Consider the following 23,285-nt stretch of genomic DNA (forward strand, 5'->3'; position numbering starts at 1 on the left):
CACCCCCTGGTGTACGAATAGCTGCATCTATCATTTTTTTACACATACATGAGGAAGCAAAGGTGGTCTCAGTGTGATTGGTTGTCTGTGTGTTAGCCCTACAACTGTCAAGGGTCCATGGTGTACTGCCCCTCTTCCCCTATGATAGCTGGGATAGGCTCCAGCCCAGATATGAGGAATGTGTTTTTAAAAAAAAAAAATAATAATAATAATAATAAAATAAATCTATTTTTGTTGAGTTCAGTGTCAAAATAATTCAAAATATTTTAACATAGTAAAATTTCAACGACCTAAATAAACATATTACTCAGAATGTGTCCTCCATGTTTATTGGTGCTGTAACTCATAGAGAAATAATTAACATTGTGAAAACATTTAAAAATAAAAAGTCCACTGACTGTTTTGGTATTGACATGATATTAATTAAAAGTATTATAGAATATATAGTGAAACCTTTCGCATACATTTGTAATCTGTCCTTTCGAACTGGTGTGTTTCCCTCACAAATGAAAATAGCAAAAGTTATTCCAATCCATAAAAACGGAGAGAGATGTCAGTTTACCAATTACAGGCCAATATCACTACTCCCACAGTTCTCAAAAATTTTAGAAAAGTTATTTGTTAATAGACTTGATAAATATATAGAGAAGCATAATCTCCTAAGTGATAACCAATATGGCTTTAGTGTCATGAAACGCTGTGTGGCGAGCAGGAATTGGACCCAAAATGCAGGCTCTTAGACACAAGGGATGAACTCAAAACCACAGCTTTATTCACAGGCTGGGAAAGCATACAAAGTAAACTAAACTAAACTAAACTGAGGAATAACACACTAAACTTACAGGGAGACACCAGGAGATCCACACAGCATGAGGGACGACACGACACTGACTCAGAGAAACACAGGGTTTAAATACACTGGGAAGTAACGAGGGGAATGAGACACAGAAGGAGAGCACAGCTGGGAGAAATCAGGACTGACGAGACAAGGGAGCAAAGCAGGACACATTTACATAAGACACAGACCTTCAAAGTAAAACAGGAAGTATGACACAGAGACACGAACTTGGCACAGTGGAGACAGCAACTAAGAAACACAGAGACATAAAACCATAAGACAGAGGACTCTAAGAACCGAAAGACACAGAGGGAAACTCAACATGCAGACAGACTACACAGAACAGAGGGGACACAGAGAAACACGAAGGTCAAGGGATCGAAACTAGAAACGATAAAACTCACAATAACAATTCTACAAAAATCATAAAGAATTAAACATGCTGGGTCAGGGGACCCAGGACCCTGACATTTAGAGTGAAAAGGTCCACTTCGATGGCAGTGATGGAACTTGTAGAAGGGATATCTAATGCTATAGATAATAAGGAATATACTGTTGGTGTTTTTATAGACTTACAAAAGGCGTTTGATACAAATGATCATTCTATATTAATGAATAAACTAGAGAGATATGGCATAAGAGGGATAGCATACAAGTGGATGAAAAGTTACCTGGATGACAGATATCAATATGTCGAAATCAATAATGTAAAATCTAATCAGTTGAAGGTAACTTGTGGTGTTCCTCAGGGCTCTGTGCTGGGCCCTAAATTATTCATATTATATATAAATGACATATGTAGTGTTTCCAAACTGTTAAAATGTGTATTGTTTGCTGATGATACCACTCTGTATTGCTCAGGTAAAGACCTAGAACAGCTTCTGACTACAGTGGAAAAGGAGTTAAATATATTAAAAAACTGGTTTGATGTAAATAAGTTATCATTAAATATAAAGAAAACAAAATTGATTATTTTTGGCACTAGAAAAATGAAAAATGTATCTAAAATCAGGGTTAATGGAATTGAAATTGAAAGAGTGTATGAAAATAAATTTCTTGGAGTGCTAATTGATGATAAACTGAGCTGAAAGTCTCATATAAACCATGTGAAAACAAAAATGTCAAAAACCATTGCTATTCTCTACAAAACAAAGCATGTCCTGAACAAGAAATCATTATACACACTTTATTGTTCTCTGTTGCTTCCATATATGACTTATTGTCTGGAGATATGGGGTAATGCATATAAAACAAATACTCTTCCTATTTTCAAGTTACAAAAAAGAGCTATAAGAATTATAAATCAATCAAACTACATAGAACCAACTAACATTTTGTTTATTAATCTGAATACCCTAAAATTCTATGATTTAGTTGAATATAAAATGGCACAGATAATGTATAAAGCACAAAATAACTTGCTTTGCCGCAGTACTCAGAAGCTGTTTAAAGTCAGAGAGAGTCAATATGACTTAAGGGGAACAAGATAAGGACAAACATAAAGCAGAGATGTGTTTCTGTTAGAGGAGTTAACCTGTGGAATAGTTATGACAGTGGTTTAAAAAGGTGTAGTTCATTTTCCTTGTTTAAAAACATGTTTAAAAATAGAGTATTAGAAAAATATATAAATCAAGAATGAAAAGAGCAAAAATAACAATTCTGAAACTCTTGATTGTTTTGCTTTGATGTAGTTATCTAAGGTGGAAAGTGTTTTTGTTTGTTTGTTTGTTTGTTTTTGCTTTGCTTTGTTTTATTCTTTGCTTCGAGCTTTGTGTACAGGAGCTGCATGTAAAAGATTTTTTGTTAAAAGGGTTGGCGTAATAAGCAAATGCTTCAACCAATACCTTTTGATTAGCCTTGTCTCATGATTTTTTGCTTTGTGGTAATCTTTATTCTGTATTCTGTATTCACTGAGATATTTGCATGCTAATCAATAAAATCAAATCAAATCAAATCAATACTTATCTTTTTTATGGCCAACTTGGTAAACAGGCGAAAACTTTGGAGAATCCAGGATTTCTGCATTGATTGTTTTTTTGTTTTTTTTTAAAGATTTGGTGTAATATTTATTTAGCTCCCAAATATAACAAAATGCATAATATAGTTTAAAAAAAAGGCATATGGATCATGCAAATAACACAGAAAAAACAAAACAAAACCAGGAGAGTGCACAGAGGTGGTGTTAAAGATGTTAGAAACAGTAGAAATAGTAGAACTGATTAATTTACATGGAACACAATAGTGAGGTGTATTATTAAACACTTTATTCTCTGTACTGCAATCTTTCAGTTAAATGAAGAAGACCACAGATCTGTATATCACTGACTGGCCTGTGAAGTAAAGTGTTGACAAAATTATTCATGCAAGTCATGGCCCTAACCCTATAATTTGTAACTTTTCAGAAAAGTAATGCATTATGTTACTTAATAATAAATTAACATAATGTAACAAATTCCGTCCAAATTAATGGACCATCCCGGCCTTGCAGTATTGGTCCATTTGATTGACCTTTGTTTTTATTGTTTATTTTATTTTATTTTCACTTGCTAAATATGGGACAGACATGACTGGGGGAAAGAAAAGGGAGAGAGAAAGAGGGAAAGAAAAACAGCGGGGAAGAGGAACGGTGATAAAGGGCAAAAAACAAAAAACAACAAAACAAACAGACCAAAAATACATATATCAATCACCTGGATCACCTGTTGAGAAAGAAAAAAGAGAAAACAAGCAAAAAAAGAGAACAATATAATAAACAACATCATCGCGATGATCTATGTGTATATAGCAGTAAATACTAAATATTGAATATTACTGTGCAGCACGTAAGATCGACAGCACACAGTGTGCTTTGAGGTAGGAGCCAAAAAGGGTGTAGTTTGTGTGTGTGAGCACCCGTCTGTACACCTGTGAGCATGAGAGCGCTTATATTCAAAAGGTTCCTTCATGTAACAATCTGCTAGAGGGTGTGGGGAGCCACAGCCCCGTCCTCCAGGGCATGAAGCAGGTATGGAGGAGATCCAGGCTCCAGACATCCAGAGACCCTCAGAGCCCAGGCCCATCCGGACCAGGGCCCAGTTCAGCAGCCCTGCCCGGTCCCACCACAGAGAAAACTGCACCCACCCCATCATCCACTCATCTCCCAGACTACACAAGACAATAGATACCCAGGTTGAGTTCTTCCTCCACTTCTCTGGCACAGATGAAGTAAGTTCAGATGCCGACTGTGCAGAAAATGGGCCCCTCAGACCCTCCAAGGGAGACAAACACAGGGTGAACGGGTGCAGAGACCCCTGGCTGAACAGGTGACTGAACAGGTGACTAGGCTATGGATAGAAGTTTAAGATGTATTGACTGTTGTAAAGATGGTAGTAATGGTGGGTTAGATGGTGGATTAGCAGGTAGCTGAGCTATTCCTCGCAAGCCTCCAGAACATAAGAAAAAACAGCTGGAGAGTCTCACCAGAGCCTCTAGCAAGATCAGAAACGAGTGCAGGAGTCTGCTGGGCACTAGCCCTTTAGCGTTCCGGTCAACCATTTGGTAGAGCACATTTTCAGGACCTATATCTAACTGAGGCTTTCACTGAAATTGACCTACCTTGTTGAGTCTTTTCTACCAATTGGTTTACATCTGTAATGCCAAAAAATCCACCAGAAGGCACTGTGAATGGAAACTGTTGGCTCTTCTTATCCCTCTCCCAACCAGGAAGTCAGAAACAAAAAACCATCCAACATATTTTGATTAAACTAAGGTAGGAAGATATAATTTTTTGATATATGATAGTGTTAGAGGACTTACTAAACAGATGTATGTCACTTGACAGCATTAAAAAAGTGAAATTGAATGTTGAATAATTTTTTTTTTAAAGTGGTCAACCAAACGGTTGATTTGGCCCTTTATGATCCTAATGCTAACATAACCCAAATGTTATTAAAACTGATTATTTGCCAGACCACTAGACCCATTTTGTTTATCCATTGCTATTGATAAATCACATTAAGTGTCACGGTGGGTGTGAGGAAGGAGGACCCAGGCGCGGTGCTCTGTGTGCGGACAGTGCGTTTATTTACAGTGATGGAAACAACAACAATAAATCCCTGTGCTTTCCCCAGACTCCCGTGTCGTGTCTTCTCCCAGTGTTTGTGCTCTCCGCTCCCGTGTCTCAGCACTCCCCGTGCTGGCTGCTGTTTGGCTCTCCACACCTCTCCTGGGGATACAATAGAAGCAGCCGTCAGGATACATATAACCGCGGGCATACACACACTAACTTGGCTCAACAGGAAGACTAACGTGGAGTCTCATGGAATGATCCCGCGTCGGTGGGAGCTCCAAGACTCTCTTAAGTAGCTCCCCGACGAGGCCTGATCAGGAGCAGGTGTGTGGCTTTGGGTGTGGCCAGGCCACACCCACCAGGCCAGAAGGCGCCTATAGGGCTTTGGAGTTGACGTCACTGGAGGTGGGCCACGCCCCCTTTCCGCCATGACAGTAGGCTAGACACAGGATACAGCTTCAGCTATGGTTCGTACGTGTTGTGTTATCAGTTGCAACGTTTGATCACACGATCGTGAAGGCAAGAAGCTGGATAATGGGCTCTCTTTTCATCGTTTTTCAACCTGGAGGCAACGTGAGGGATCCCATGTATCCGATATTACTAAACAAAGACGTCAGGCTTGCATTGCAGCGGTGAGACGAGCGGATCGAGTTCTGTGCAATCCCCAGCTTTTTGTTGGTTTGGTCTCTGCATCTTCTTTCCGGTGAGTTCTAAATTAATTCACATCACTATTAAAATGCTTTTAGTGTTATTTTCAATGTGCTGAGGTCATAGATAATGAGATAAAACATGCTAATGTGTGATGCTGCAGAACCACGTCATGTCATCATGTCGACTGAGTAGCTTATGATTTAGCATTATTGCAGGCAAACCAGCATATGAACACTGCTCATGGGCCTCTAAAAACATACTAAATTGCTCTCATTGTACACTAATCCGCACATAACTTCCAGATGAATCACACACCTGTCATGTGCACTAATTTTATCTTACAGGCTTTTATTATGCAGCTGCAGAGTCTGAAGGTTCTTATTAATAATAATAAGCATAATTCTTAAACTGGTTTGCTGTGTATGCGCTGACTCCACAGACAAAGGGCTGTATCGCGACCGATTGCACCCAGACGCCAAGAGACGGTACTTTCAAAAAATTGCGTGCATCGGTAATGTGGACCCGTATGAAATAAGGAAGCGGAGTGGAAACCCAGACGACCTACCGCCTTTGTCCTATCCCGATCTTTGCATACCTTGTCTGTGGAGTCAGCGCATACACAGCAAATCAGTTTAAGAATTATAAATCCCTGGAGGCCCACATCCAATTCACGAACGGCTGGGTGCAAGATTTGTCCATCTTTATGCCTCCACGCTGCGACAACTGTACGTTGTCGTTAAGACAAAGGTAAGTCGGTTTGAACATGATAACTTTCTAAACAACTTCCTTGTTACAGTTTTTGATTTGCACGTACAGCCAACCCATCTATATTAGCCTTGGGTCATTACAGACCTTTTATTAAAAGTGGCTTTTGTGTGTTTCAGGTACTGCACTCACAACGACTGAATGAAACTGCACTGTGACCTCGTTGTGTGGACACAGAGAGACCTTCTGTCATACGCATCTTCCCTGATGTGGATTTCTGGGAACCACGTTTAAAGCAAGCACAAGACTTCTTTCTTAAAGTGTGTCTTCCTGAACTTGTTGGGAAATACTTCTCCAAACAATGTGCTGCTCTAAATAGCCTGTAATGTTTCATTTTGTGGTTCAAGATTGATGCCAGCTGTGTGTTGCCATGTAAATAGTTTGCATTTCATTTTTATGTACTTGCTAAGTACATGTGATAAGATCAAGAATAAAAAAAACAAAAAAACATGTATACTATTCTTTTCTGTTTTATTGAAACTACTTCACACAAAGTACAATTATTTACAATGAACTACACATGCAACACAACAGCTTTATGAATACTCAACAAGAGCAAGTTTCATTTGGCGCTGGTTTGACAACCACACTGGGGCACATATTCACCAAAACACAGCAAACCTTAACAATCTTATCAAGCAGTGTTGTGTTTATTTCTGCTCTGCCCTGTTCATTGCACACACAATGCTTCGTCTGCCCTTTAGCTTCTGTGATGCTGTCTGTCCGATCACCACTGTCCACATTTACAGGTGGTACCTCAACCTCCACTTGTCCAACACAACTGCTGTCCACAGCTATGACATTGTAATTTTGTTGTTGTTCTTCTGTCAGATCTTCATCGATTACTTCTGCACGGGGCACACCTTCAGACTCTGCAGCTGCATAAAAGCCTGTAAGATAAAATTAGTGCACATGACAGGTGTGTGATTCATCTGGAAGTTATGTGCGGATTAGTGTACAATGAGAGCAATTTAGTATGTTTTTAGAGGCCCATGAGCAGTGTTGGTGCCCAGTCTGGATTTGTTACATTCATTTCATATGCTGGTTTGCCTGCAATAATGGTAAATCATAAGCTACTCAATCGACATGATGACATGACGTGGTTCTGCAGCATCACACATTAGCATGTTTTATCTCATTATCTATGACCTCAGCGCATTGAAAATAACACTAAAAGCATTTTAATAGTGATATGAATTAATTTAGAACTCACCGGAAAGAAGATGCAGAGACCAAACCAACAAAAAGCTGGGGATTGCACAGAACTCGATCCGCTCGTCTCACCGCTGCAATGCAAGCCTGACGTCTTTGTTTAGTAATATCGGATACATGGGATCCCTCAGGTTGCCTCCAGGTTGAAAAACGATGAAAAGAGAGCCCATTATCCAGCTTCTTGCCTTCACGATCGTGTGATCAAACGTTGCAACTGATAACACAACACGTACGAACCATAGCTGAAGCTGTATCCTGTGTCTAGCCTACTGTCATGGCGGAAAGGGGGCGTGGCCCACCTCCAGTGACATCACGCTCCAAAGCCCTATAAACGAGTGCTCATACACACGCATACACATACAAGCAGGGAGAACCAGGGACACCCATACAAAATACATATAATGATATTAGTCCATAACTGCTCAGGGATCCTGGGTCGCTCAGACCCAGGACCCTGACATTAAGTGTTAGCACAGCAAGAATATGCTGAAATAATTTCCTCAATAAGTCATTTTTGTAACTTTCTGAGTTAATATTAGTAAATATTGTAAAAATCAAGAATAACACGTGGAAATCACAAATATCACAACTGATTACCTTTTAACCAAATTACAGTAGCTGGTAAATTAATATTACTAAGTTTTCAAAATTATAATTTCATGTTGAACAAGTACTATATGGACGCTAAACAATTATATGGCTAAAAATCACATGGTCCTGTGGCATGATACTCATGATACCATCCACCTTCAACCACAGTGTGTTTCAGGTCATGGTTTCATATGAAGCCACAAGGGCTGGCACTCTCCACCAATATATTGCCAACAAACCAGATGAGTGGGGCTTTAAATTGTTCTGCCAACCAAGTTCATCTGGCGTGATCCACAACTTGCTGCTGTATCAAGGGGGGTCTACATTCTTCAATGCTCCCTTCATTGAAAAGGAACAGAAGCTACCTCTAAGGGGCCAAAGTTGTAAAAAACACTATGCAAACCCATAAAAGTACCTCAGCTCTTCACAAGTTTCTGCTTGGTCGAGAACTTGCACACCTCCTTGGGTCTCAGGTGCATTGGTACTGTATGACCAAACTGCACAGGTCGAGCTCCCTTGATGGCAGACAAAGACCTGATGAAGGAGGGCCATGGAGCCTGTGATTACAGGTCTGATGAAGGTCTGAGTGCAATGAAATGGTTTGACAAGAAATGTGTCAACCTCCTAAACAATGCCTGTGGGTTCATGCTTCTTTCATCGGTCAAACGGTGGAGCAAAGAGTCCAATGCAAAGATCACAATTCCATGCCCATCACTCATCCCTGTATATAATTAGCACATGGGAGGAATTAAACTTTCTGATATGCTATTACACCTGTATAAGACAAGTTATAAGTTACAAGTTAAGGAGATGGCATATTCCACTTTTCGGGTACATCCTTGACTTGAATACCTGATCTACAAGAGGGACTGTGCCCTACTGGACCAGAAACCGATTGCTCTTAAAAGGTTTCCACCTGGCTGTGTCTGAACCAAGTTAACAAGCCAGCATCTAGAGTTGGACAACCATGATCCAGCTCTCCAAGACCACAGAATAAATGCTACACCCTAAGATCCCAACGACCAAAACCACAAGCAGATGTGCTTGATTTGCACTGTTTTTATTTTATTTTAAAAAACAAAACAAAACTGATTTTGCACAGTAGCATTCAATCAGACATGATCTGAATGTGAGTATTTTGTGCTGTAGCACATTTTTCACATTTGCAGATGAAAAAACTATGTATTTTGTTGTTTGATATAAAACTTTGCTGTTTTCATTCCATCAACGGAATGTTCACTGGCATGCTCCTAGAAATAAACTGTATCCAATGCCCTGGATAGGTTTTGTTATTAATTTAATTATAATTTGGCCCTTTATTTGATTTTTTTCAACTGTATTATCTAATGTACTTGTATTTGCATGACATTTCATACTTTTACCATAAACGGACATCTCAACCATTTGATAGAGATCAATATTTTAAAAACTACAGGGTCTATTGAAAAAAAACATTGATTGTGGTTATTACTCACCCAAGTCAAGAAGAAATGCAAACAAAAAAATTTTCCATTGCTTTTTTCTTGGTGAGGACATCAAAGGGCTAGTCGCTCCCACCTGAGGAGTAGCTACAGGTGCAGGTAGGCTGTGTCCTAGATGGCCTCACCCAGGAAACCAGAACAGGCACCGGCAACGGCTGGGCAGCTGCTGCCCCACCCGAGGAACTGGTACGGGTGCAGAGACTAGCAGTGCGTCAGCTGGCCTGGAAACTGGAGCAGGGACTTGGCCCCCCTTCATCCGGGAAACTGATTCAGGTGCAGGGGGAGGCTGGCTTTTTCCAGCTCAGAGGGAGCGTAACAAAAACCGTTCTCCCAGTCTAATTCTTCATCCAGAAATGAAATTCGAAAAGTCTCTGAGGTGAGTTTATAATCTTTTATGTCTGGAGAGTGAGAAAAACAGTCATTATCACTCACCACCGAGAGTTGCTCAGCAGCGACAGCTTGGCGACAGCGTGAGCGCCACTTTCTCTGGGAGGAGTAAGGCTGACTCCAGCAAGGAGTGCGTGTCCGAAGTAAAACAGAGATCTCATACTTGTAGTTTAGGTAGCACAAGTGCAGGCGAAGCAGCAGGTGAAGCAGCATGGCATCTCTGGGGACCTCCCAGAGCAAAACGAGTCCCACGAAAAATGCACCCGTAATTGGGAGTGAGCCATGGCTTCCACCAGAGCTCTTCCTCCTGCTAGGAGAGCACTGCCTGGTGTCGCTCCTGGAGTACGAGGTCTGCTGGGTCCATAATATGGTCGCGATCTTCAGTCATGAGGTGTGTGCTGCAGGAGAGGAGGACCCAATGTGCAGACTCCAGGAGGCGAACAGTCCATTCCAAAAACAGCTTTATTGCTGAGACCCAGTCTAACTAAACTGAAAATGCAAACAATAACTAAACTGATAGGCAGGCTGGCACACAGTGTAAAGCTGAGGACAAACATGAGGGTAGATCACAACACAGACTAAAGAAAACACAGGGCTTTAATACGCAGAGCAATCAGGAAATGGGACACAGGCCACCAGAATATGGGAAGAGGCCGTAACAAAACTAAGAACTGAACATCAGTACCTGATAAATACACTAGCAGTATAAGCAAACTAGACTACAAAACTAGGACACAGAGAACATAATGAAACACAGAAAATCAAAGAACCAACACACACAAAACTCTGGGTCGACGACCCAGGTCTCCTAACACCTCTAAGAAAGACTCAAACCAAACCTTGAATGTTAAAGTTTCCTTCCTGTCTGTGTCATGATTGTATTTTTATTACCTAAGTTGATGTTGTAAAAGCACCCTTACTGAAAAAAAGTACACATTTGGAGAAATTGTGCTGTAACTTCACATATTTTGAAGTGTTCTGTCTTTTCTTTGAGAAAAGAAAAACAGATAAGTTATAAACTCCTCGATATGTTGATATTATGTCAGTAATTCACACAGACATCATATATTAAAAGGGTGAGTGTTGGGTCTGTGTTTCCACAAGCCCCGCTGGTTTAGAGACTTATTCATCATGAAGAAAACAAGACAGTCAGCGATCGATCGATTTACTTGAAAGGGAGGCCTCGTCGGTATCTACCACAAAATGACCCCAACGACGGCCTCCTCTCGCTGCCTTTTATTGAAAACGTTCACACAATAAACAATAGTTTACAACACGTACCTCTCCTCGTAACCCCCCTTGGTTACAAAGACAAGGCACTGTTTGTATATGTGTGTGTGTGTGTGTGTGTGTGTGTATGCAAGTAAGAATGTGTGTGTGTATGTGTGTGTGTGTGTGTGTGTGTGTCTGTGTGCGTGACTTCCTGATCACAACTGTTTCTAACAACATCCTGATCATAAAGAGGGTAATCTCCCCCACACCCAATGTATGGTTCACCCTGGATAACACAGTGAAGCCATACAAAGGGCAGGAAGCTTACCAAACATCAAACAAACCTTCACAAGGATGTGCTTGTGATAAAACACTACAGCCCCCCCGGGGGAATTCCTTTCATCACAGAGTTAAAAACAATGTAGAGATGGTAAGCATAAAAATGACAACATTTAACAATTCACTTTAACAGTGAGCTTAATAGTTAAGATACAGTAGTCCATATGCCTGTACACACTTTGTGATAGACGTAACAGGACTGAAAAAAGGTGTAATAATAAATAAATCCAAAAATGTTAAATGTTGTAACTGGGTGATATATTGATGAAACTGAATTTAAACTTCTGCTGTGAAGCTTAATAAGGTTTCCTCCTTCAGTGTGCGATCACACAAAAGAAAAACTTAAGTTTCATCATAACCCCAGAAAAAGGGCAGTTTGGAAATGTAAATGACATTACCGTTGTTGTATATTACTCTAAAATCAGTGCTATGCAGTGTTGGGAAGGTTACTTTTAAAATGTATTCCAGTACAGATTACAGAATACATGCCCCAAAATGTATTTTGTAACGTATTCAGAATACGTTACTCAATGAGAGCAACGTATTCTGAATACTTTGGATTACTTAATATATTCTCATGCTTGTTACAACTACATGAATGTACTATTGCTGTGTGATTTATTACTATTACTGAAGGTTACTCGCCATAGCAATACCAACTAGATTTTTAAATCTTAATATAAAATGAGTAACAGTAGGTGGACATTAGGTAAGGCTGCTCTTTTTGCAGCGATCTCATATAGAAACTATTCCGCGCGTATATAAAACAGGTCCGCAGCTCTGAACCATAGTAAAGGGACCTCTGGCTAATATGTCGGGTTCCGTGTCGGGCTGGTAGCCGAAAACTAGCTTTACTTTGTTGTGTGGGTCAACTTTGCTAGCGAGAGACAGAGAGAGGTGCTGAAAGGCTGCTCCAACGGAACTTATTGTCCATCCATCCATTCGCTTCCGCTTATCCTTTTCAGGGTCGCGGAACTTATTGTTTCTGAGGAAAACATGAACACAGCGTACAGTCGAGTCTTAATAGCTTACTTACAGCTGGGCTACACTGCCCATGAGGCCACATTCTTTAGGGCTGTGCCTGTAACACTCTGCCTATTGCCTTCCTATTAAATAATTTTTTGAACAATAATTTAAAAGAAAAATTCTTCACAAGTAAAGGTGACATGGGCCGCGAGATTGAGACCCAGGCATTAGAGCCTCTTAATGTGTGTTTTGTTCAGGTTTCGACCGGCGTGGAATTACCAAAAATAGAGAGGGCATATGAAACAGGAAAAGACCGCCGTGTAATCCCTTTTTTTCAACAAAGTAACTGTATTCTGAATACCACCTTTTTAAACGGTAACTGTGTAACAGTTAACAGAATACAGTTACTCATATTTTGTATTTTAAATACATAATGGCGGTACATGTATTCTGTTACTCCCCAACACTGGTGCTATGAGAGTGACTTTAAGATCACAGCCTGATTTAAAACAGAATCTCACATAAACATCCTTGCCCCTGGAAATAGCTCTAAGATATTACCAGGATATGGCAAATGAGATCACAGGTTGGCATGTGAGTTTTGTATACACACTCAGGCCTGTTAGGCATTTTTTTAATGTAAACGGTGGTGACTTATAACCTTTGAACACTTTCTTCCCTTTTTCCATCAAAGATTTCTTTTAGTCACCAGTGTCTGTGAAGGTTCTCAGTCATCCAGGTCATCGTAGTCAAAGGAGTTTGCAAAGAAAAGCGTCTGGACTTCTTTGAGTTGCTTGAAGACGTTTCACCTCTCATCCGAGAAGCTTCTTCAGTTCTAAGGTCAAATGGCCGAGAGTCCCAGATTTAAACCCAGTGGGAGTATCCCCCCAAGGAGGGACAAAGGACCCCCTGGTGATCCTCTAATCACATGCGCCAAGGTGTGAAAGCGGGTGTGGGACCTAATCAGCCAGGGTTTCGGGTGAGCTCATTGTGAAACCTGGCCCCACCTTGTCATGTGAATTCCTGAGGTCAGATGGCCCAGGATGTGAGTGGGCGTTAAGGCGTCTGGGGAGGGAACTCAAAACTGGATTATAGATGGCAGACAGTTGGTGTCGTAAACCACCGCCTCTGTTCAAAGATGGTCGCTCACAGTGGACATAGATGGCTTCTTTCACTCCTCTTTCAAACCATCTGTCCTCTCTGTCCAATATGTGAACATTGGCATCCTCGAAAGAGTGACCTTTATCCTTAAGATGCAGGTGGACTGCTGAGTCTTGTCCTGTGGAGGTGGCTCTTCTATGTTGTGCCATACGCTTGTGAAGTGGCTGTTTGGTCTCTCCAATGTAGAGGTCTGGGCATTCCTCGCTGCACTGTACCGCATACACCACGTTGTTCAGTCTGTGTTTTGGAGTTTTGTCTTTCGGGTGAACCAGTTTGTGTCTGAGTGTGTTGCTGGGTCTGAAGTACACTGGGATGTCGTGCTTGGAGAAAACTCTCTGAGTTTCTCTGATACACCGGCTACATAGGGGATGACAACGTTGTTGCGTCTGTCTTTCTTATCCTCCCTCGCTGGTGTCTGATCTTCTTTTCTGTGCCTCTTTGCTGACTTTATGAATGCCCAGTTAGGATAACCGCATGTTTTCAGTGCTTCCTTTACATGTGTGTGTTCCTTCTTTTTTCCCTCAGGCTTAGAGGGAACATGTTCTGCCCGGTGGTGTAGGGTCCTAATTACTCCAAGTTTGTGTTCCAGAGGGTGATGGGAGTCAAAGAGGAGGTACTGGTCCGTGTGTGTGGGCTTCCGGTAAACTTCAATGTTGAGGTTGCCATTCTCTTCAATGTGCACAGCGCAGTCCAGGAAAGGCAAACAGTTATCCTTTGTGTCTTCCCTGGTGAACTTGATGGGTTTTTTTTGAGCCTGCCTCTCTGAAATGACTTTATTGTCAGGTCTTTGGAGTTTGTGATTGCGGCCGGGGTTACAGTCAGGGAGATATTTCCAGTAGGTCAGGGGTGTCGAACTCCAGGCCTCGAGGGCCGGTGTCCTGCAAGTTTTAGATCTCACCCTGGGTCAGCACACCTGATTCAAATGATTAGTTCTTTACCAGGCCTCTGGAGAACTGCAAGACATCTTGAGGAGGTAATTTAGCCATTTAAATCAGCTGTGTTGGCTCAAGGACACATCTAAAACCTGCAGGACACCAGCTCTCGAGGCCTGGAGTTCGACACCTGTGCAGTAGGTGAAAGTCAGGCCGGTGATAACTTCCAGTCACTCGGGGTCGTTGGGGTTGAGCGAGTGTGGAGTGTCATAACCCCAAACAGATGTTTCACAGGGATCATGTTAAACCTTACCTCCTCCACTCTCTCATTGTTCAAAGCGAGAGCCTGCCCTTCTGAAATTGCTTTATTGATAAGTGGTTTTTCTCATTGGTAAAGAGTAAGGCCACCTCTATTTTTAATTGCTTTATTGATAAATATGGGCGTCCCAGCTCGGGCGTCACACAGTGAGTCAGAGAGAATGTCTTTTTATCCACACTGGCTGCTTTGTGAGGATGCACCTGAACTCTCTGTGATGCTTTGGTTCGACCGTCTCACTCTGAGGTGGAACGTTTGTAAGTCTAACTTTAGTTTTCCTTTTTTGGATTAAACAAACGCAGATAAAATGCAATAAAACTTTCCATCGGGGCACGCAGCCTCCAACTGATTTAACACATTTTCAAATGTGATGTGATATTTGGATTTTAACATAAAAATATTTTAAATTGTGTATATAGTACTTTCTATATACAATACTGTTTTACTTATATAGCACATTTAAAAACCAGAAGGCACACCAAAGTGCTTCACAGTAATACGGAGAAACAACATAAGTCAATAACAGAGTACAGATCGGGCACTAGCACAGACAGAATGGCGACACTAATAGACCAGAAGAGTTAAATAAAATAGGTATCAAACCTCAATACAGAAGGAAGGTCAGATTGTGAATACAAAATATCTACTAAGAAGATAAAATTAGCAGTAAAATTAATAATAAAATAATAAATTTGATAAAAAGTTTGAAAGGGTATTAACTGGTCCGGAAAGCCAGGTCAAATAAGTAAGCTTTCGATCTTGATTTAAAGGATTGGACAGAGTCTGTGGCACGAATAGAAGCGGGGAGGCTATTCCAAAGGTTGGGTGCAGCTGAAGCAAAGGCACGATCACCTCTGGTCTTCAGCCTAAACTTAGGTTGGGCCAGGAGTAATTGACCTGATGATCTTAATGCATGACAAGGAGTGTACAGATTGAGGAGGTTAGTGAGGTAACTGGGCGCAATATTATTCAGGATTTTAAAAGTGAGTAGCAAAATTTTAAACTCAATGCGATATTTGATAGGTAACCAGTGTAGATCAACAAGAACTGGAGTAATAGGATCAAATTTTCTAGCTCCAGTAAGAAGGCGAGCCGCAGGATTCTGAACAAGCTGCAGCCTTCGAAGAGAGAAGGCTTGGAGACCACAGTAGAGAGAACTGCAATAGTCTAACCTGGAGGTCACAAAAGCGTGGATAAGTTTTTCCAGCTCCCTGTGTGGTATATAATGCTTAGCTTTAGAAATCTGGTGCAATTGAAAGAAGCCAGATTTAACTACAGATGACACTTGCTTATCGAGCTTAAAGGAGCTGTCCAAATAGACACCCAGGTTATTTATAGAATCAGAGAGAGAGTTAGGAAGGGGCCTGGGCCAGCAGGGCAACAAGCTGGTCTCGAGGAATATGGCTATCAGGCTGACCTCTCTCAGGCAATCGAACAGGGAGTGCAGTGATGCTGACAGATCATCAGTCAGTTGACAATAAATTTGAATGTCATCAGCATAAAAGTGATAAGAAATATTGTATTTTTCAAATATGGAGCCCAAGGGTAGCACAAAGAGAATAATAGAGGGCCCAATACAGACCCCTGGGGCACACCACAACAGAGAGGGACAACAGAGGAAGAGTATCCTCCCATCACAACAGAGAAGGACCTATCTGAGAGGTAAGAATTAAACAGTTAAGAGCAGCACCCTTGATGCCTACAACATGCTCTAGCCTCCCTAAGAGAATATTATGATCAACCATGTCGAAAGCTGAAGACACAGCCAATAAAACTAAAACGGCAGGGCAACCGGAGCCAGCAAATATAAGAAGATCATTACTGACTCTTAGCAGGGCCGTTTCAGTACTATGGTGAGGCTTAAAGCCAGACTGGTATTTGTCAGTAATATTATTTGCAACTAAGTAGGCCTGTATTTAGAGAAAGACGGCTTTCTCTAAAATTTTTGACAAGAACGGAAGTTTAGAGATTGGCCTATAACTGGCAGGGTCTTTCTGATTGAGGTTACTTTTTTAAGAAGAGGGTGCACTACTGCATGTTTAAAAGCAGTCGGGACACAGCCCACTAACAATGACAAATTCATTAAAAATGAGATGCAAGGCCCAATTTCCTCAAGACCTTCCTTGATAATGCAGGATGGAAGGATATCATGCATAGAGTTTGAGCTTCTCGATCGTTCAAATAATCCTTTAATAGCGATAACAGCTCAAGTAGTAGTGAGAAAAGGTCGACATGCATCCTAAAAGCAGAACAGGATTCAGCACAAGAGAGTGAGAGTGTGAAGCCTTCAGTAATTAAACTTTTCCAATAAAATGATTAAGAAATTGCTCATAGAGAGCCTGGGAGGCCGAACTTGAAGATCCAGGACAGGGATTTATCACTGAATTAAAAATTTTGAATAACATTCGGGGGTTGTGGCTGTTAGTCTCAATAATATCCGATAGATAGAAAGCTGCTTTAGCTGCCTTAACAGAGTTCTGGTATAGAGAGCGGCTCCTACAAAGAACCTCATAGGATATCTGAAGCTTATCTTTCTTCCACCTCCTTTCAGATTGACGGCAGACACGTCGTAAGGCTCGTATAGTTTCATTTAGCCAAGGTTGACGAGAAGTTCTGGGACGTTTCATCTTTATAGGGGCCACAGTGTCTAAGATGGAACAACAGGTGGATAGCATAGCATTGGCAAAATCATCAACCAAAGGGGGTGTATAACAGTTTGTATCCGTACAATCTGGATCAAAAAAGGCAGAGTTTAAAAAGGCTGTAGTGAAGTTAGCCACAGTCTCAGAGTTAATGATACGTACAGGGCGATAACAGCCATAGCTCAACATCAAACATGATCGAAAAATGGTCAGAAATACCAGCATTGTCGATGTCCATAGTACAAATATCCAGAGCATATGAGAGGACCAAATCCAAGGTATGGCCTTTAAGATGAGTTGGTTCTCTGAACCTAAAAAGTCAGCAAATTCACAAATAAAAGACCTATTACATTTAGGTGGTCGATAAATCACAGTACACAGGATCGTTGGGGGTCCCGCAAGCTCCAATAATTGAACCTCAAAACTAGAATAGGTAGAATAGGAAGTAGCTCTGAGAAGGAAGAGGACTCACCAGGACGAATCCAAGTTTCAGTCAGGAACAGAGCATCAAGCCGCGAGGTGAGGAAGAGGTCATTTAAGATGAAGGTTTTATTCGCCAGTGATCTTGCGTTTAATAAGGCCATCCGAGGGATAGGCATCTTATCTCTTTTTTTTTTTTTACCTGTCCCGTTTGGTTCTTTTGCCATCAGAATTATTGTCTAAAGGCGAAGAAAGATGCCCAACGGATTTACTTTACCAAATGGACCATCCCAGCCTTGCCGTAATGGTCCATCTGATTCACCTTTTATTGTTTATTTTATTTTCACTTGCTGAATACGGGACAGACTTGACTGGTGGAAAGAAAGGGGAGAAAGAAAGAGGGAAAGAAAAAAAAAACCTGAGAAGAGGGACGGGGAAAAAGGGCAAAAAACAAAAACCAACAGAATAAGCAGACAAAAAATACATATATCGATCACCTGGATCACCTGTTGAGAAAGAAAAAAGAAAGCAAGCAGAAGAAGACAAGAGTAATAAACAAGATCACAATGATATATGGGAATATGACAGTAAATACTAAATATTAAACATTATGGTGCAGCACGTGAGATCGACAGCGCACAGTGTGCTTTGAGGTAGGAGCTCAAAAGGGTGTAGTTTGTGTGTGTGATCACCCGTGTGTACACCTGTGAGCATGAACGCGCTTGTTTTTAAAAGGTTCCTTCATGTAATGATCTGCTAGAGGGTGTGGGGGGCCACTGCCCCGACCTCCAGGGCATGAAGCAGGTATGGAGGAGATCAAAACTCCAGACATCCAGAGGCCCCCAGAACACAAGAGACCAAGGAAGACCAACAGAGGGGCAGCCGCGCCACTATCCCAGAAAGAGCTGAGGAGAGTCCCAGATGAGGGGTCACTCAGCAGCCGCGGAGCAGAAGCCAAGGGGGGTTGCAGTGACATGCCCGTGAGCTCCGCCGGCAGCCAGCTGTGCCTGAGTGACCGAGCCCCGGGCCGAGAGGCCGAGGGCACCCCATCCCCGAAGTGGCCCGAGCGAGCCCCAGGCTCCATGCCCCGATAAGCAGCCGCCAAGGAGTGAGCCGGTGGGTACCTGGGCGCCCACCCCCGGACACAAAGAACCACCAACGCACCGAAGTCTGAGGGCGTCTGCCACCGGCAGGGGAAGTGGTGGGGGAGATGGGCCTCCAAACCTTGGAGGGCCTGAGATGTTCCCAGAGAGGTGGCGTCTGATACCCAACCTGACATATAGACACAGACATACAGGCACACACAGATACAAACATCTATTCCCACCCTCATGCTCTCAACACTCACCCAACGTGGAGACAGACATAGAGAGACACTGTACACACAATCACACTCCCCAAGCGTACTCTAAGCCCCGGGTCTAGGTACCCTTGCCCCTGGAGGGGGAAACTGCGCCCAGACCCAGGTGGTGTTACCCTTTTCCCTGCGGTGGGGAGAAGCAGACCACCCCGACTCCGCAGCAGCAGGGAGGCCCCACATTCCAGACCCCAGTCGGACGGCCAACTCCTCCTCCTAGCCCCCCCGCTCCAGCAGGCCGCAGAGAACGGGGGTGTAGGAAGACTCCAAACCTCCCTCCACCCGCTCATATGTAGTGTTGATGTATGTGTGTTCTAAGGTGCATTTAAAACCCAGGAGGGCATGGAGCTACCTGCCAGAGCAGCAGGTAAGCGTAAAGCCCCTCCTGCTAGCCCTCAATGTCTACGTGTATTTAAAATTGAGAGGTGGGCAGCGACGCCAGGGGTGAGGTGTACACCCTGATGGTGATTGGAATCCGTGTAGCATGCCCACCCCCAAGATCCTATATGTATGTGTAATGAGAGTGTGAGTAATGTGAATGTCTAAGTTGTGGGATAAAATTGAGGCAGAGGCAGCCAGAAGGGGACAGAGGGGGGGGATGTCTCCTCTGCACCCTGGTGACACACCCCTACCCCAAGGCCCTGCATGTGTGGGTGATTGTGGTGGAGCGGGAAGAGGGAGGCAGCTGGAGATGGGGAGGGAAGGAAGGGAGGGGCAAGTGACCCCTCCCTGGGGTCAGCTCCCCCGCTGACCCCAGTAGGCACCCCCATACCCTGCAACCCGCCAGGGAAAGGGGGGCCCAGGCCCATCCAGACCGGGGCCCAGCGCAGCAGCGCCTCCCGGCCCCACAGAGCCCGGGACAGTCCACCTGACCCCACCACAGAGAAAACTGCACCCACCCCATCATCCACTCATCTTCCAGACTACACAAGACAATAGACGCCCAGGCTGAGATCTTCCTCCACCTCTCCTGTATCTCCCCCTCCTGCAGAGAGAGTTCCTGAAGAGAGGAAGGCTCCTGCAGGATGTGACAACCTCCCCCACCAGTTGAAGAGCCCCCCAGGTGGTTCGATGCACAGGTGGCACCCTGCGCCAGGACTGGGCCCCCATACACCCACCCGCCCACAACCCCGGCAACACACCAACCAGGACCCAAGCCCCTGAGGCTTGGCCAGGGCCCCAGCCCAGAGACGGAGTGCCCCAGAACCTCACGCCCATCCCGGACCCACCCAGGGGCAGCCAGGCTACCAGGTCAGTAACCCACGTCCGTCAGCACAGACCCTCCCCTAGCCCTGCTGCACGCAGCCACGAGGAAACCGTCACCTAAGAGCCAACAGAGCCCCTAATTGGCCATGACCGCATCTTATCTCTGCTGGAAGCATGTCTTAGTTGGCTTAAATACCTGTGCCGTACACCATCTCTGGGGGACCCAATCCAAACACGAACAGGCAGAGAGACTACTGGAGAAGCCGGACAGGCTTATTTACCGACAGGACAGATCCAGCGATGGCTGAGCAGCCTGAAGGATAATGGATCCCGAGCGGATGGAAGTCGTATGATCCCCGCGGTGGTGAGGGAATTAGCTGCAGCATATGTTTTAAGGTAAGCCTTGAAGCGAACGTGAGACCCACTCCGTTTGCCCTGCTTCCTATAACGCTTCTTAGGTGAGGAGGAGAGAGGGAAACCGTAAGAGCCAGTGGAAGAGATGATATGTGGAAAGGTACCGTCTCCCAAATTCCAGCCTTGATCCAACCCAGCATAGGGGGGTAAAATTACGGTTTAACAGAGTATCCCTGTCATAGGTGATTAATGCATAACCATCTGGGGGGCACAGTGCCAGAAAGATAGCAAATAATAAACAAATATCAAAGAAAAGAGATCGACAACAGAGACGAGGACGGCCTGCGGTACACACTGGCGCCATCTTGTTCTGAGCCAGTGCTATGTTGACAGTGCACTGGACGCTTGTAAGAATAATAGTTTCCAAGCTTTTTGTCAGTTTTAATTAATTATTAAGTTGACTTTGAAGACAAAGATATGAATGGAAGTCAAATTTATTGGATTGTTAATATGACTTCACTCTACACCAGAGTTTGATGAGAATTAATTAAGAACTTTTCAAGCTATCATGCTATCAAGCTGTCAGACAAAATGACACACACACATGCGAACGCTACCGAAAACATAACCTCCTTGGTCAAGAGAACTAACTGGAAGATAATAATTTAAAAAGAGGAAATTGTTATTATTCATTTTATATTAGCTTTTTATTCATTTTCAACTCAGAATATCATCAGTTCTCACATAGCCTAGCTGTATAGAAATGTTAGCTTTTTGGTATATCATTCATCTACAATAAACTAATGGTAATAAAGTGTAATTCTGTTTTTATAACAGAATGAAAAATCTGTGAGTCCAGCATGTGTGTAATTCTGTACTTTTATTTAATACTGTACTTGTAATTAATTGCAATGTGTTAATTATAAGTAAATGGGCTTTTCAACTGATTGCAATAAACTCATAACATGAAAATAAATAAATAATTGGAGAGTGTTATCAGGATCAGAATACTTCATTAATCCCATTATGTGGGCTAAAGTTGCTCCAACACAATAAGAACAGCAACAGACTGAACTTAATTAAATAAAACAGCAAATTACAAGTTTGCAAAATATAAGAAATAGCTCTATAATATAAAAATAGCTCAATTATAAATATCCAGAATTGTACAGAGATTAAATATATATGATTGACATTTTACTTTACCTTACTCTACCTGTAAGAGTACCTGTGTGAATAACCCTGATCAGCCCAATACCAGAGTGACTGTAACTCTGCTGGACAGAAAGCACATGTTCAGCTCTGTTTACATAATTTATTTGTGCAGGACAAGGTCCACGCTAGTATTGGCTGACCTGAAGGTTTGTGTTTATATGCCGTAAACAGACGGATTCCTGTAAATGTCATATAAAAATAACACCGAGCAAAGTGAATGGTGATTGGTCGATTTTGGGGGAAGTGGGAGGTACAGACTGAGGTGTTTGGTTCATTCCTGCAGTGCTAAGAATAATAAAACTGTAAGCAACATAAAATAACAGAGCTCTGTTCCACTAAATCTTCAGTATCTTATATGTTGACATCTTATATCGTATACTGTATATTGTCTAACTGTACCCTGAGTGTGCAGCCAACTCTCCTCCCTAATCAATCACCAGGGCCTGTTAAAGTTTGGTAAAGTGGTGAAGTAAAAACTGTTTGACATGTAAAGAAATACAACAGTGTAACAGAGAGGTAATAAAGGTGTGAAAGCCCTCTCACAGCCTTCGCGTGAACAAGGAGCCTGAAGCGGAAAAACATGAAGAACAAAGACAAACTTTGATGAAGGTGTGATGAACTGAAATGCTTCGGCTGTGTCAGTCAAACTCTGAGGTAAACTCTCACACACTAAATCCCATCTAAGAATTATCTTCAGCATCATTTCCTGCTCATGTCTATTTTATACATTAACTGAGGTGATAAATGTCTTAGCTTAGACGGGTCAGCTGACTTACTGGCCAAGATGCTGACCAACAACGTCTGTTTGAGACATTAAGAAGAGCCCTTTCACCAGCTGAGGGGAGCTCAGTAGTGTCAGTAGATAAAGCTGTCTCCTAGCTTTGTGCTTCGGTGTGTATTCATTTCCATTTGAGTACATTAAGAAGAAGAAAAGCGTTTGAATTTCAGTTTTTAGTAGACATCCCAGCCAGTACTCTCAGTACATCACTGACTGAGAGTAAATGTCACAACAGCGGTGTAGATATGAATGATGTTAATAAAAATTAAGTTAAAAGAAAGATAAATTATTAATCAATGGGTTTAAAACTCCAGCAGCTGATCTCTTCCATTCAGACAGTGTTAACAGAACTGATGCAGCTCAGAAGGAAACATGGTGCAGGTCTGGGTAAAATCCTGGATTCAGCAGATTTTTGTTCTAATAATTCAGTAAAACCAGCAGCTTGTTAATGGGAAGCTGCAGGACCCAAAGAGC

General features: G+C 42.6%; 4 long non-coding RNA genes across 4 annotated transcripts; 2 read left to right on the forward strand and 2 right to left on the reverse strand.

The window, feature by feature from the left end:
* The first annotated feature begins 191 nt into the window (after positions 1 to 191).
* Positions 192 to 1,628, forward strand: LOC109202877 (uncharacterized). The gene is made up of 3 exons (XR_002062853.2): positions 192 to 684; positions 1,043 to 1,045; positions 1,316 to 1,628. It is a non-coding gene; the product is annotated as an uncharacterized LOC109202877 (long non-coding RNA).
* Positions 1,629 to 4,879: 3,251 nt separating this feature from the next.
* On the reverse strand, positions 4,880 to 5,300 carry LOC112847284 (uncharacterized). Its single transcript, XR_003220738.1, has 2 exons — positions 5,126 to 5,300; positions 4,880 to 5,042 (listed from the first exon to the last, which is right to left on the reverse strand). It is a non-coding gene; the product is annotated as an uncharacterized LOC112847284 (long non-coding RNA).
* A 231-nt stretch (positions 5,301 to 5,531) lies between these two features.
* Positions 5,532 to 6,484, forward strand: LOC109202870 (uncharacterized). Its single transcript, XR_002062844.2, has 3 exons — positions 5,532 to 5,589; positions 5,977 to 6,284; positions 6,422 to 6,484. It is a non-coding gene; the product is annotated as an uncharacterized LOC109202870 (long non-coding RNA).
* A 10,944-nt stretch (positions 6,485 to 17,428) lies between these two features.
* LOC112847285 (uncharacterized) lies at positions 17,429 to 17,849 on the reverse strand. Its single transcript, XR_003220739.1, has 2 exons — positions 17,701 to 17,849; positions 17,429 to 17,486 (listed from the first exon to the last, which is right to left on the reverse strand). It is a non-coding gene; the product is annotated as an uncharacterized LOC112847285 (long non-coding RNA).
* Positions 17,850 to 23,285: the final 5,436 nt, after the last annotated feature.

Source organism: Oreochromis niloticus, linkage group LG7, assembly GCF_001858045.2.
Source record: "Oreochromis niloticus isolate F11D_XX linkage group LG7, O_niloticus_UMD_NMBU, whole genome shotgun sequence".
Classification (NCBI taxonomy): domain Eukaryota; kingdom Metazoa; phylum Chordata; class Actinopteri; order Cichliformes; family Cichlidae; genus Oreochromis; species Oreochromis niloticus.